This window comes from Vanessa tameamea, chromosome 28 (assembly GCF_037043105.1).
Source record: "Vanessa tameamea isolate UH-Manoa-2023 chromosome 28, ilVanTame1 primary haplotype, whole genome shotgun sequence".
In the NCBI taxonomy this organism is placed as follows: Eukaryota; Metazoa; Arthropoda; class Insecta; order Lepidoptera; family Nymphalidae; genus Vanessa; species Vanessa tameamea.
The window spans coordinates 3,087,907-3,101,486 of NC_087336.1; the positions used below are offsets into that span (position 1 = coordinate 3,087,907).

General features: G+C 31.9%; 1 protein-coding gene across 1 annotated transcript in view; it reads left to right on the forward strand.

Annotated features, from left to right (window-relative positions):
- The first annotated feature begins 5,558 nt into the window (after window positions 1-5,558).
- The window catches only part of LOC113391921 (serine proteinase stubble-like), a 45,856-nt gene continuing 37,834 nt past the window's right edge, over window positions 5,559-13,580 (forward strand). Inside the window, exon 1 of the mRNA XM_064219486.1 lies at window positions 5,559-5,841. The gene's annotated coding sequence lies outside the window, so the exon portion shown is untranslated. The remainder of the gene's footprint in view (window positions 5,842-13,580) is intronic.

Consider the following 13,580-nt stretch of genomic DNA (forward strand, 5'->3'; position numbering starts at 1 on the left):
CTGTCAGTTGTCAAGTTTTATCGATTATATGAGAAGTTGCGATCTTGCATACGAGTAAAATTCCGTTTATACCAAAAAAAAATTTTAGATTACTATAATAATAAAAAAATACTTTAGTAAAGATTTTATATCCTATATCTCCAAAAAGAGGTACAATATGGACCTTTAATTTCAAAGTATTTAGTAAAGTTTCAGCCATTGTTAGTTTCTCAAAGTCTCAAATAAATAAGAATTACACAGTAATCTATAATCATAGTTTTGGTAGCACACTTTCATCATTACTTATCAATGAGGCATTACTTTTGATTAAACTCATATTGACAACATTAGTATTTTTTTATCATATATGTTATCAGACTGGCAAATCAGACACCTGACCACCACATACCATCAGGTGACCCATAGACATTGGCGCTGTACGAAGTAGTAACCATATTTACATCGTCTATGCGGCACTGACCTTGAGAACAAAGATTATTTATCCTTTATGGCTGTAGGTACACCCACACTCAACCCTTCAACACAAAAATACTAAGTATTGTTGCTTGAAGGTATAAATAAGAATATATTATAAGTTGTAATACCTAACGCCTTACTTCCCTATAATAAATCAGAATTGGGTTACTAATATTGGAAATATCTATATCTAATTAAAATAATGTCTTAATAAAAAAAGAAAAAGTATCAAAACTTTTCATTAAAAAGAAACTTAATAGATTACCATTGGAATCAATTGCGATATCTTATTATAAATATTTATAGTCATTCTTATTTAAAAAAATATCAGTTTCAGACAACCCAAAATATACTGCTTTGCCCGTAAAATAATCAAAGTGAAGCTGATATAACAACTTAACCTAAAGCCTAAAACCATCATTACCAATGATTTATCCATGTTTACCTGCTAACCTACTAATAGATCTTGTATTAGCATTGAAACAACTCGGTAATATATTCGAAAGCAGGTATAATATGACACAATTTAAATGCGGCATCGACAAGAGACAATCAAATAATCAAATATAAAATCGTAAATTTGACGAATTTATTTATGATCATATGACATTAAGTTTGCGTAAAGATCATCTATACATATAATAATTTTGGAGTGTCTGTTTGTAATATTAAAATAACCACTTTTTACTAAATGCTCATGTATGTATATTTGGTACATATACCGAAATCACATATTTTACAATTTTTGCCTGCCTGTCTGTCTGTCTATTCCGGCTAATCACTGCAACGGCTGGACTGATTGCGACGGGACTTTCACTGGCAGATAGCTGATGTAGTAAGAAGTGATTTAGGCTACAACTATAACTTTTTGTTAAATTCAAACGCGCGCGAAGTCGCGGGCCCTGCTAGTTTTCACATAAGAAATAAATTAAGATTGATGATTTTGATGGGGCTTAACTCAGATGTGATCGGTTTCACGAATTTAGCCGATGCTACATCTAAGTTGTGTTGTACTTTACTAGTATAAATTGTAATAAATAAACAATATTTTTCTTTTATAGAAGGCGTATGAAATAAAATTTTGAATTAAAATAATCTAATCAATTCATAATATTAGGGTCACGTCAGGCCTCTGTTGGTCTAGGGCCTCCACTTCTTTGCGGCCCAAGGCTTCCAGATATTTTAATCCGACTTTAAATGCCTCTAAATATTTAAAAAAAAATATCGCAATTAAATCCAATAGTAATCACTAGGTTTTATAATATTGTATTAAGAAATTAAACTTTGTTCAATTTCTAATAATTATATTTACCTAACTCTTGTGTATTAAAGAGGAGTAAGGCCTTAGGTATTTTCCACTCATAATATAATCTTCGGCCAAGTAGTAACACTTAGTATTTCAGTGGTCCAGTGTGAAGGGTGGTTGAGTGTAACTACGAGCATGAGGGATCATCTTAGTGGAACATTGACGATGTAGGGGATAGGGTTAATATTTAGTACCTACAGCGCCACTGTATATCACAGTGTTCCGTTTTGAATGAAAACATTGAGGAATCCTGCATATGTATATTGTTTGAAAATCTGACACATAAACAAGACCAACAAACCAAACCTTCTCCTAAAAAGGAGAGGGGAGGCCTTAGCCCAGAAGCGAGACGTTTACAGGTGTTTCTTTGTTACTTTACTTTAAATTTTCTGAATATCTCTTAGTACAAATAAATAATATTTACTACATACAAAAATCATACTAATATTTACGAGTTACTTAGCATTATAAATACGAAGCTAAGTCTGTCTGCTCGTCCAAACCACTGAATCATATATGATGAAATTTGCTGTGAAGCAAGCCTATTTCTTATAGCTTCAAACCCCTAAAATGCGACCATAACCGCGAGCGACGATAAACAAAATTATGTTGTAAAACAATAACTCTTAATAAATACATATGGTAGAGTCGGGGTAGGAAAATGTTCGTCACCTTAAAATCTATTTTCGTGTGCTCAGTATGAGCGATAATCTGCTTTACCGATTGAGTATGACATATTGCGTCGCCATGTCATTATAAGTCGCGTCTAGCAAAGAGTATAATAGCGTTTAAACGCTATAATAATAATAAGAAGAAGCCGTCGATCGGGATGACAATTACCAACTTTTTACGAGACCTTATAACCCTTCGTGAATGCTCGTGTAACATCGGAGATTAGGATATTGTCCTGTCTTTTATAAAATTACTACTATGCACTCTGCATAGTAGTAATCCTACTTCCTACTTAATATTATAAACGCGAAAGTTTGCTTGTATGGATCTGGCTGATTTCTCTGAGGTATGGATGGATGTTTGTTACTCTTTCACGTAAAAATTACTGAACGGATTTGGATAAAATTTTGCACACAGATAGAATATGTACTGGAATAACATATTGGACACTTTTTATCCCGGGAAAACATAAAATCTTTCGGGAACGCGGGTGAAACCTCAGGATGGGAGTAGTAAATAAAATAGTAAAAATAAATAGTAATTAAGGTAAAATTTATTCATTTAAACAAATCATATTTATTTTATTAAAAACGAGTATATCTACCATTCGTATCAATCACAACTTGTAGTCGCTGTCGCATTGATCCAACAAGGCGAGAGCATATGTCGGTTCTTCTGAAGCTCTCCTAAACACCACAAGCGTTTTTATTCTAATTGTTGTAAAATTGCAAGATATTGCAAGAAAATATAATAAAAAAATTAGACCATTAAATAGGTTTCATGTTGATATGACACTAGACGTATACCAAAGATGTTACACTATTTTGAACCATGTTATTATACAATGTTAGTTTAATTTTAAATGCAGTTGTCTGTTTAGTGCTTTAGTTCCAAAAGGTACTAAGAGTTTATGATTTGATAAAGGAATAAATTTGAAAACTGACGAAGGTTTTCTTACTCTGACTGCACATATAAAATAACAATATTTTTATCTGTCTTTTTGTCGGGGCTACCTTGTGTGGAATTTTATGCATGCGAGACTTCCTATGGCAAATAACTGATATTAAGAGGAGGAGGAGTAACTTGGATTTACTTTTATTTTCGAAAAAATATTAGGGATTCAGGCCAGAAAGCTTAAACTCATGAAATTGTTAACAGAATCCAATTCAACTTGGTCGCTCATGAGATCGCGGGTTACAGCTAGCATTAGATATCTTAAAAACTATGTATATAGTCGGCCTTAATCTTTACGGAAAATTTCAGGAAAATTATAATTAATTCGATAATTCATACAATAAAAATTGTATGAATTTTCGAATTAATTAATTATATATTTCGGAAATTTTCTTCGTAATTATTTTAATTCTCTTGTTTTAATAAACCTAATGCTCCTCAAAATCGAAATAATTATATGATAATCAAACAAAAATACAATTTTTACTTTTTTTGTCTGTCTGACTGTTTGTTCCGGATGATCTTCGAAATGGCTGAACCGATTTTTACGAGGCTCTCTAATAGATAGCTAATATTTAAAGTAGGTTAGTTTCATTTCATAAAAAGCATAAGAACCCTCAGGAAAGAAATACAAAAAAATAAATATTTTGATTCGGTTTATACATAGATTTTTCTTATTTCAGTTTAGAAATTTAAAAAAAAGGAGCACTTCATATAATTTAAGATTTTGTTACATTCCAATTTGAATCAAATTTTCAATATGAACGTGTCTTAAAACTAGTTCCGAGTGTTCATTTCGAACATTAATTTCTAGAATTAGATTATTATCGATTAAGTCCATATTAAACCTGATTTGTACCTAGAAAGTCGCCGTGAATGGGTCGCGTTCTCAGAGTTCTCTAAGTTTAATAATTTTACTTCTCTTAATGTTTTCCTCGAGTACCTTTTGCCCTTGTTCGTAATTTTCTTTTAATATCTTTATTATTAAATGAAGAGTTTGTTTTATATTAAACTAATACACACACCTTATATACCAGAGGATCTTTTTCAAAAAAGATGCATCTTCTAAATCCTCATTAAGCATGAATCTACAGAAAGCAACTCTTCTTTCAGCATCCTCTTCGTAAATAACGTGCACAGGATTAAAATGATAATACAAAATATCTTAATTGTAACTTAGCTACTGAACTGAAATTCTTAGTTTTTATACATTTTCGGAAAGCTAAGTAAACGATTATGTTTTTAAAATAATCTGCAGAATAAGTTTCATAATGATTTTTTTTGTTTTTCAGGCATATATGATGGAAAAAAATAAAAAAATATATTGAAATAATATCGTTTTCCGTCTCGCATTTTTAAATTTGGACCGATAATTATTGTTTAAATATTTAAAAATATCCAGTGTTTAATCGTTTTTATAAATCAAAAGAAAAAAGTAGATTTTAATTGATACTATTTTTAAATAAATTTTTGAAGTTGCATTTTAGACTTATTTTGAAAAAAATCTAAAAAACGCGATAACTCAAAAATGGTTCACTTTTGCATCATGCATATGGGGGTTAAAATTATCGCAAATAGTCACCCCTATCACCTCCTAACAGGAATACGTCGAATTACCAATAACCCTGTATATATATATACACATCTTTTTTAAAATATAAATAAATCGATATTATCTCCGTTTAAGTCCTATTAGACTCTATAAACGTTTTTGGTGTAAGTATTGTAGTTTGTTTTGTTTTTAAAGTGCGGTTGAAAAGCTACCATTGAGATTTTTATGCCTAAGTTGAAATATGTACCAACTACTGTTTATACCTATACATATATATCATATGAGCCTCACGTATAAGCTAACGCAATGTGAAATAATATAAAAACTTATTAATTTTGTAATGTTTTTATTACTAAGCAACCTAGAAATATTATACCTACATTTTATAATTCTTCGAATACGACTAGGGCAATGGTTATCACCTTCATTTTTATCTTTAAAAAAAAATCTACACGCCTAAGGAAAAAAAAATGTTTGTTAAAAAAATACAGTCATAGTCCCCTAAAAGCTTGTTCGCGTCACCCGATAAGCTATCGCCTTTCTTTCTGCAAGCTCGAGGAAAAAACTCACCGCAATCAGTGCAGCGAAGCGAAAAGTAACTGTTGGAAAGTATACATGACCTGCCGAGAGGACGAGCGGGCAACAGCCAACTCGCTCAGTAAGACCGTAGTCGCCTAGCGGTCAAGGCTTTGCGCTAAGCCGGGAATTAAAAAAAAAAATAAGCAAAAAGCGCGCGCGTAACTGTCAATGTCATTTAGTTCACAATTAAAAAAAAAATATTCTTCTTTTTAATTTTTGTATTGCTTCTGCTGTTAGTCTTATTAGTACAAACAACCGTTAACTCAGTGCCGCTGGATAATGAGTTCGTGATTGTGGATAAAACTCGGAGTCCGTTAAACAGGTGAATATATTTACCTATATTAAATTACTGCACGTTTATTTTATCCAAGAAGTGTATTTTTATTTAATTTTCTTTATATAAATACATGTGTTATTGAATTAGTTGTACACTTTATATTAAAAAAAAATATATTATAATTTGTATGTTATAAGTAATAATAAAATATTTTTAAAATATATTTCACAAGAAATTCACAGTACAAGTAATGGTTGAAAGAGTACGTTTTTTCATAGTTATCATTGCTCAGTCGAGACGATCGGGAATAACGGCCCTGCAATCATAGGTTGTTGCTCTTCCTACCGCCAGCACCCAAGAAATAAAAACTCGTTTATTAAGGAAATAATAATAACTAAAAACCTAGGCACATTAATAACACTCGCACTATAAATAATAAAAACATAATCTTGTTTTCATGCATTTTTATAAAAATAAAAAAGTTAATTATATAAAACCTCTTTTGACAAACAAAAGACGATTCAATTTAAGAACGCCGTTTAATAATTCAATTTGCGCTAAAAACTTGTTGTAAAAAGTACGGCGTCGTGAGTTTGTGTTCCGTTGTGTGAATGTAGGTCAGTGAAATGATCGAAACACGGTCCCGTATGGAATCCGACCCGGACGACCGCGGCCGATTTTGTTGTCACCGACACTGACCGACATTCTTTTATTATTCTTACTTTATTCAAAATTTTTTTCGCGGATTCCTCTAATTGCACTATAAAAGACTTAATTTTTATATTTAGTATGGCAACAATTTAATAAATTAAAATAAAGTAGGCCACACTTATGTGATATAAAAGGTGTGGACGATGGGTTACAGTATATAATAAAAAATAACTATGTATTCAATTCATCAATAAAACATAAAAGATCATTGGTTACATTTTAAAATTTTCGTTGATTTTATCTCCCTCATAAAATCTTTTTTAAAAGCTTACGTCAAATCGTTAAGTCAAAAACAATATCGTAATTAGATTTTCGAAGTATCGAATGGGTACTTACAATTCAATTGACTTACTTATGAGATAAGTTCGAGATAAGCAGGTTCCGTCGGGGTCATTAACATCGGAGAGCCTTTGCTCGCCTCGAGAAACGGAAAGTTTAATTTAGCCGTTATACATTGCGTTTTTAACATCCATGTTATGTATTTGACATAGTATCCTACTTTTCTATACGTTCGACATTTGACAACCAAATATGACAACTTTTTTTTTCAAATTGTAGGCAAAGACCAACCCACACGGGGTTGATCTAAAAATATTATAATTATAATACAATCGATTCAAAAGACTTTTACTGGTCGAAGGACTCGATACAGACTCGTCCAGTCTAGTAACATTCACTCACCAGTCATTCAACTGTTGGGAATAATTAATAAATGCCTATGATTCGATTTTATTCCCAATTAAAAAAGAAAACGAAACCTTTATTTTTGTGTTGATTATTAAAAGCTTGTACTATATAAATTATACTTACATTTATATAACAAATAATATATATGGACATTAGAAATTATACTTCCGTATTAAGTAAGTCTTTAAAATTTCCGTATAAGATATTTTAATGTAAACTTACTTATTAATAACTTTAGAGGTAATTTGTGGGTTTTTGTCACACGCCTAAAGAATCGTCTGTTTCCGAAATGAATGTTTGGCTGAGTAAATGTACTATTGTTTTTTTTTTTTAAATAATATACTTATAATATAACAAAAAATATTCCAAGAAACAGCCAAGAAATAATTCTACATATGTTTAGTCGTTTTAACTACGTAAATTCGAAATTTAACGATAATATATTTACCACAACTAAATTTAAAATTCGTTCAATTGAAAAATATTACCATTAAACATAGCATAAAAATATGAAAATAAAGTCCAGTTGACATTTAAATTATTAAAAAAAAACGATACCAAAATAAAGAAGCAGATGATATGGTTAAAAACTCTCTACGATAACATTTAAACTCCAAAGAATTACCAGTAACATATAAAGGATCCATTTTTTATGTTAAATATGTGAAAGTATGGATAAAGTCGAAACTCTGATTGTAATGCAAAATATTAGTGTAACATACCCGCATAGGGTTGCGAAACATTCAGGAAAAATCGGTAAATTGGATTTTTCGTTACGCAATAACGAAGCGATTTAATTGTTAATAATATATGACGCATATTTAAAATGAGAATACATTTAGTGTTCTAATTTCAAATGTACATCACACTTATAATAATATTCGAAATTAACTCTGTCTGTCTTTTGCTCTTTCACCGACAAAACACTGAACCGAATTGAGTGAAATATGGCACGAAGAAAGCTTGAACTACAAGGAGTCCTTGGTCTATAAGCCTATAAGACTTTTTATGCCTAAAACATAACAACCAATCCCTAAAACGAGAGCGTACCCACTAGCGATAGCTAGCTTATATACATTTGAAAAATTCAAATTTATATATAAAGAGATAATTTTTTTTATACCAAATAATAATAATAATAATAAATGAAATGTATTTGGTAAAAGTGCCACATAAAAAGGTAGGAACAGAAAAAAATAATATAAAATTTTAGTTTAGTGATGGCGAAAAGTCCTATAGTAAAGAGTATTTGTATTGTATATTTCAAAATGGCGCGAATATTCAACAATTTTCAAGAAATCCCCCCCCACTATACGAACATAAATTCACCATTAATCAATTAATGTTGAACGAAAATATATTTTCCAATTCTAATAGAATTAGATAGATATATTTTTAACGCCAACAATCACTATGAATAACTGTCGTGTGAATTTAAAAAACTTAAATTAACATACAATGAGTAGCAACATATATCAGCGAGTTATATATTCTAATCACGGTTTGAAGTGATATATCGGATGTCCCCCACACGGAAGTACGCGTTTCGCAAAAATGCATAAGACTCGAATCTACAAAAAGGTCTGAGTTCGATTTGGACTTCTCATTCTGTGCATATAGCATATCCTCTTCGTTTCAAAATAATATAAAAACCCTGTTAAAATAATATAAGTACCCTGATGTCATTGTTATTAACTTTCTTCAACAAAGATTTTTTGTTTATGGATTTTTTAATACGGAATATTACACAATACCAAGGGAGCCTTTAGCTTAATTACTTTCGTATTGATACGAGCGAATCGCAATTCAACACCCGATAAATCAGTGCGGGATAAGACGCTGTGCTGAACAGACCTGGGATACTTTTCACCGCAATTACAAAACAGGGATATGAGATATCCTCGCTACAGATATGTCGGTAGCGCCCAATCGACTAAAATCAACGACGTCTATCGACCTCTTAAAGTGCGTCGTATAATATATCCATCAGAGATCAGTGTTATTAGGACTGTTCCTATTATATTAAATCTTAACATTTGACGTCTTTATTGACGAATAAAATATTGAAAATTGAAGAAGAATAAGATATGGACGGCTCCTAATATAAGCTTACCATTGGACGTCCTTAAACGTACTAATCAATATACCATAAAAGCTCACAGTAGTGACCCTTGCGAGTACAATTTTGACTCTCCGCTATCAACCAACCATTTGCTGCCCTTTAGCGTGTCAAACCAAAATATAATCAGAGGTCTCAATAATGATCATTTCACGTAATTAGGACTGCTCGTATTTAGTATTGACGCCTTAAAGCGCATGGATGAAGATACTATAATTTATTATAGTATTTGTAATGACAAGTGCAATTTAAACTACCCACACTTTAAACGTAGCATTTGACGTTAATGCAAGTCGCGCTACCAAGAACGCTGAGAGTATAAATATTATTTAAAAGTAATTCTAGGTACTTCTAAGCAAGCTAAAACTTAGTGTACTTTACTTAATTCACATTCCAAGTTTCTTATAAGTAAAACGAATAACTTATCGTTTATCAAAAGTCTTAGCCTTAAATATCGAAACCTTGGGAACTAAGATGTTATGTCCCTTGTGCCCGTGGTTAAACTGGCTCACTCGCCCTTATAACCGGAACACAACAATACTAACTGCAGTTTGGCGATAGAATACAATAGAAGAGAAAATTCAGTGTTGTTTTCATGCTATTTTCAATTATGATTCGCTATGTACTGTGTCATTGTTATTGTAAGCCTCCTGTGTAATTGTATCACGTAAATAATTCAAATATGCCAAGTAATTGTCATATCCGAAAAGTTAAAATGTAATTGCTTGATTCATAATAAATAGTCCTACGATATTTAAGGACAAATAATTTACTTTTTAAAGCGAATGTGTTGTATAGTTCTGTATAAAATTGTACAAATAAAAATATAAGATAATATATTTATTAAAGAACGTTCGTTCAACTATTCAATGGAACATTACAAACTTTGAAAATTCCATTACATTAACAGTAAAATTTCCCACTGCTGTTTTAAGGCCTCGTCTCTCTTCGAGGAGAAGGTTTGGAGCATATTCCACCACGCTGCTCCAATGCGGGTTGGTGGAATACACATGTGGCAGAATTTCGTTGAAATTAGACACATGCAGGTTTCCTCACGATGTTTTCCTTCACCGCCGAGCACGAGATGAATTATGCACACAAATTAAGCACATGAAAATTCAGTGGTGCCTGCCTGGGTTTGAACCCGAAATCATCGGTTAAGATGCACGCGTTCTAACCACTGGGCCATCTCGGCTTTGAAAATAATACACTAGATGAAAACTCGGCTTCGCTCGAGTGAAATATAATAAAACCAAACAAATACGGTTTATCATTTACTTTTCATATACATTTTTTAAAAATGTTATGATTGTCAAAAATCTATATTTTCTATTTAAGGTGGTGAAAACTAACAATAATAATTCTTTAGACAGCTTTCTAAACGCACCCGTAAACGTCAAACATGGCCGCCCGTTGAACTGTCAAGTCATTGAATTTTATTGATTTAATATCGAAACGTTTCGGCTATAGGAATTTTGCGGATATATGTTGTTACTGGATTGTGTGAAAGACGATATGGTTAGAAAGAATGTTACTTGTGAGATGACGTCTGACAGAGAAGTATGGAAGAAGAAGACATGCTGCGCCGATCCCAAGTAAAATTGGGATAAGGCCAGGAGGATGATGATGAGAAGATTCTTAATATAGAATAGAGATTAACTAAGAAAAAAATGAAAACATGTACGTACTCGTGTATGCTAAATAGCGAGACGGGATTTTTTCGGAAAATGACTAAACCAACATACATAAATGTACCAAAAGATGTAAAGTGTTTCGGATATGATTTTAATATTAATAATATTACTTGATAATTATATATCACCTACCGCAAAACAGCAATACTCAGTATTGTTGTGTTCCGGTTTGAAGGGTGAGTGAGTCAGTGTAACTGCCACAAGGGACATAAGGCGCTTTTGCAATGTAGGGAATGTTTAATATTTCTCACTGAGCTGATGTCTATGGGTGGCCATATGATCCGCCTACCTATACTATAATATATATATCACATATACGACCTCCGAGCTCCGTGGTCGAGTAGTGTGTACACCGGTTTTCATGGGTATACCACTCCGAGGTCCCGGGTTCGATTCCCGAACGAATCGACGTAGAAAAAGTTCATTAGTTTTCTATGTTGTCTTGGGTCTGGGTGTTTGTGGTACCGCCGTTACTTCTGATTTTCCATAACACAAGTACTTTAGCTACTTACCATTGGGATCAGAGTAATGTATGTGATGTTGTCCAATATATATATAATTCGAATACAATTAAACAGCTTTGCTATTAATAAATAAAAAGTATCCCTTTATATTTTAACAAATAAGTATTAGGTTATTTTGGGTTGGTTGTTGTGTAAAATTTCAAAAAAAAAAGTAGAATTTCATCTAACGCATGTTGGTTGCGTGCCGTTTTTCTTTACGCACGCCCCGTGATATTACATAAACAAAAAAAAAAAAAGATCTTGAACCTGAGATCATTGGTTCAAAACAGATCTTAATTAACCCACTTGACCCGATAGACGCGCCTTAGAGCTGGCGGCAGTTATGTCTGTGCCTACAAAAAAACTTTCACCTATTAAAAAAAAATACTAAAATCTATTTATTGCTAAATAAAGATGCAATTAGCATGTTTATTGGAACGAATAAATCTGAATATAATATTGTATTTTAATTAGAATGAAGTGTGGTACCGTTAGGATAATCGACGTAAATGGTCCGCAGGAGCGACCGACCAGTTTGCGAGAAATGCTTGGCGCCTTCCGTGACGATATACTCGTAAAATTCTTTGAATTCTTGTCTGATTTTGTTATTAAAATATAATGGACGAGATTCTTTCGGAAATGTCATTTGGCGTGGTGACTACACGAATGATCGATGCTATCGAAAAACTACGTTAATTAAATTTAAAAATGATAACTTTTTATTATCCTACATTTTTTTTTTAATGCAAAGACCTTTATTACAAATAACAAAATAACACCTCTTTTTATTGCCTCCACTGATGGTAGGAGGGGTGGTTCATTTTTTGCCGAGAGCGTTGGAATTGCCACTCAACGGGGAAATGCAGAATTCTACCGACCATTCCAAGCGGTCACGATTTGTACCTACACTACTATTTTTATTTTTACATAATTAAGGCCTTCGTGTAAATAATTCTGATTATTTAATAAAAAAAAAACAAAATCTATAGTATATTTTTTTTTAATAATTTTTTTTTTTTTAAACAGTGGAACCTTTTCAATGCAATGTCTACGTGATTGTTTATCTATGAATCGATTTCCCGGGTCGTCGTCGCGTCGTTATTTAATTCAAGAAACCATTGCGACATAACGACGTTATCAAAATTCACGAAATCTTCCTTCTTGCTTTCCGTTTTATGACTCGACGTTTGAGTGGCAAAGGTACTTTATCAAGATAAAATACTTTTTACAATTTTGTTTAAATTGTATTTTCTCTGATAAAAAAAAAACAACAATATAAATAACAACGATTTGGAAAATGTAATTTACCACAGATAAAAAAATTGTGAAATGACGTATCTAATTCATATGAAACTTTTTTATACTGGTAACATTAATTACAAGGTGACAGAACCATATCATTGAAAGATTATTATTTGTCATTTGTAAAAAAAGTTAGTAGTCAAAAAGTGTCTAATTAAGAGTATTTAACTCGCACGTGACTTCGCATTGGCGAAATATACTGTGCCTTTTTGGCACAAATAAAAGCAACAACAACAAAACCTTTTTATCTTTGCTTACTTTTATTTCTTTTAAGTTGGACGAACAAATGTGCCACCTGATAGTAAACAGTTGCCACCACATAGACATTAAAACTTTAAGAAATATTAATGTTCCCTTACATCGCCAATGGGCTGCCAGCTTTAGTAACTAAGATGTTATGTCCGTTATGCCTGCAGTTACACCTTGATTCTGTATATTATACTTATATTATTTCTAAGTTTCATACAACATAATAAATAATGCTTATTATCATATTTAGTTTCCGTAACCAAGTCGGAAATATATAACACTACATTTAGTAAAATGGCAGTCTATAAATACTGGGGTAACACCTCTCCTTTTTTTGAAGATGAGCTTACTTTCCACGCCGCTCAAATTTTGTGGTGGATTTTCATCCATTACAAGCCGGTTTCCTCAGGATATTTTCCGCTCAGCATAAAATGAATAATAACCATTAATCAAACGCATTAAAATCCAGTGGTTCTTGCTTCCCTACTCGGATTTGAACTCGGAATAATAGTATTATAT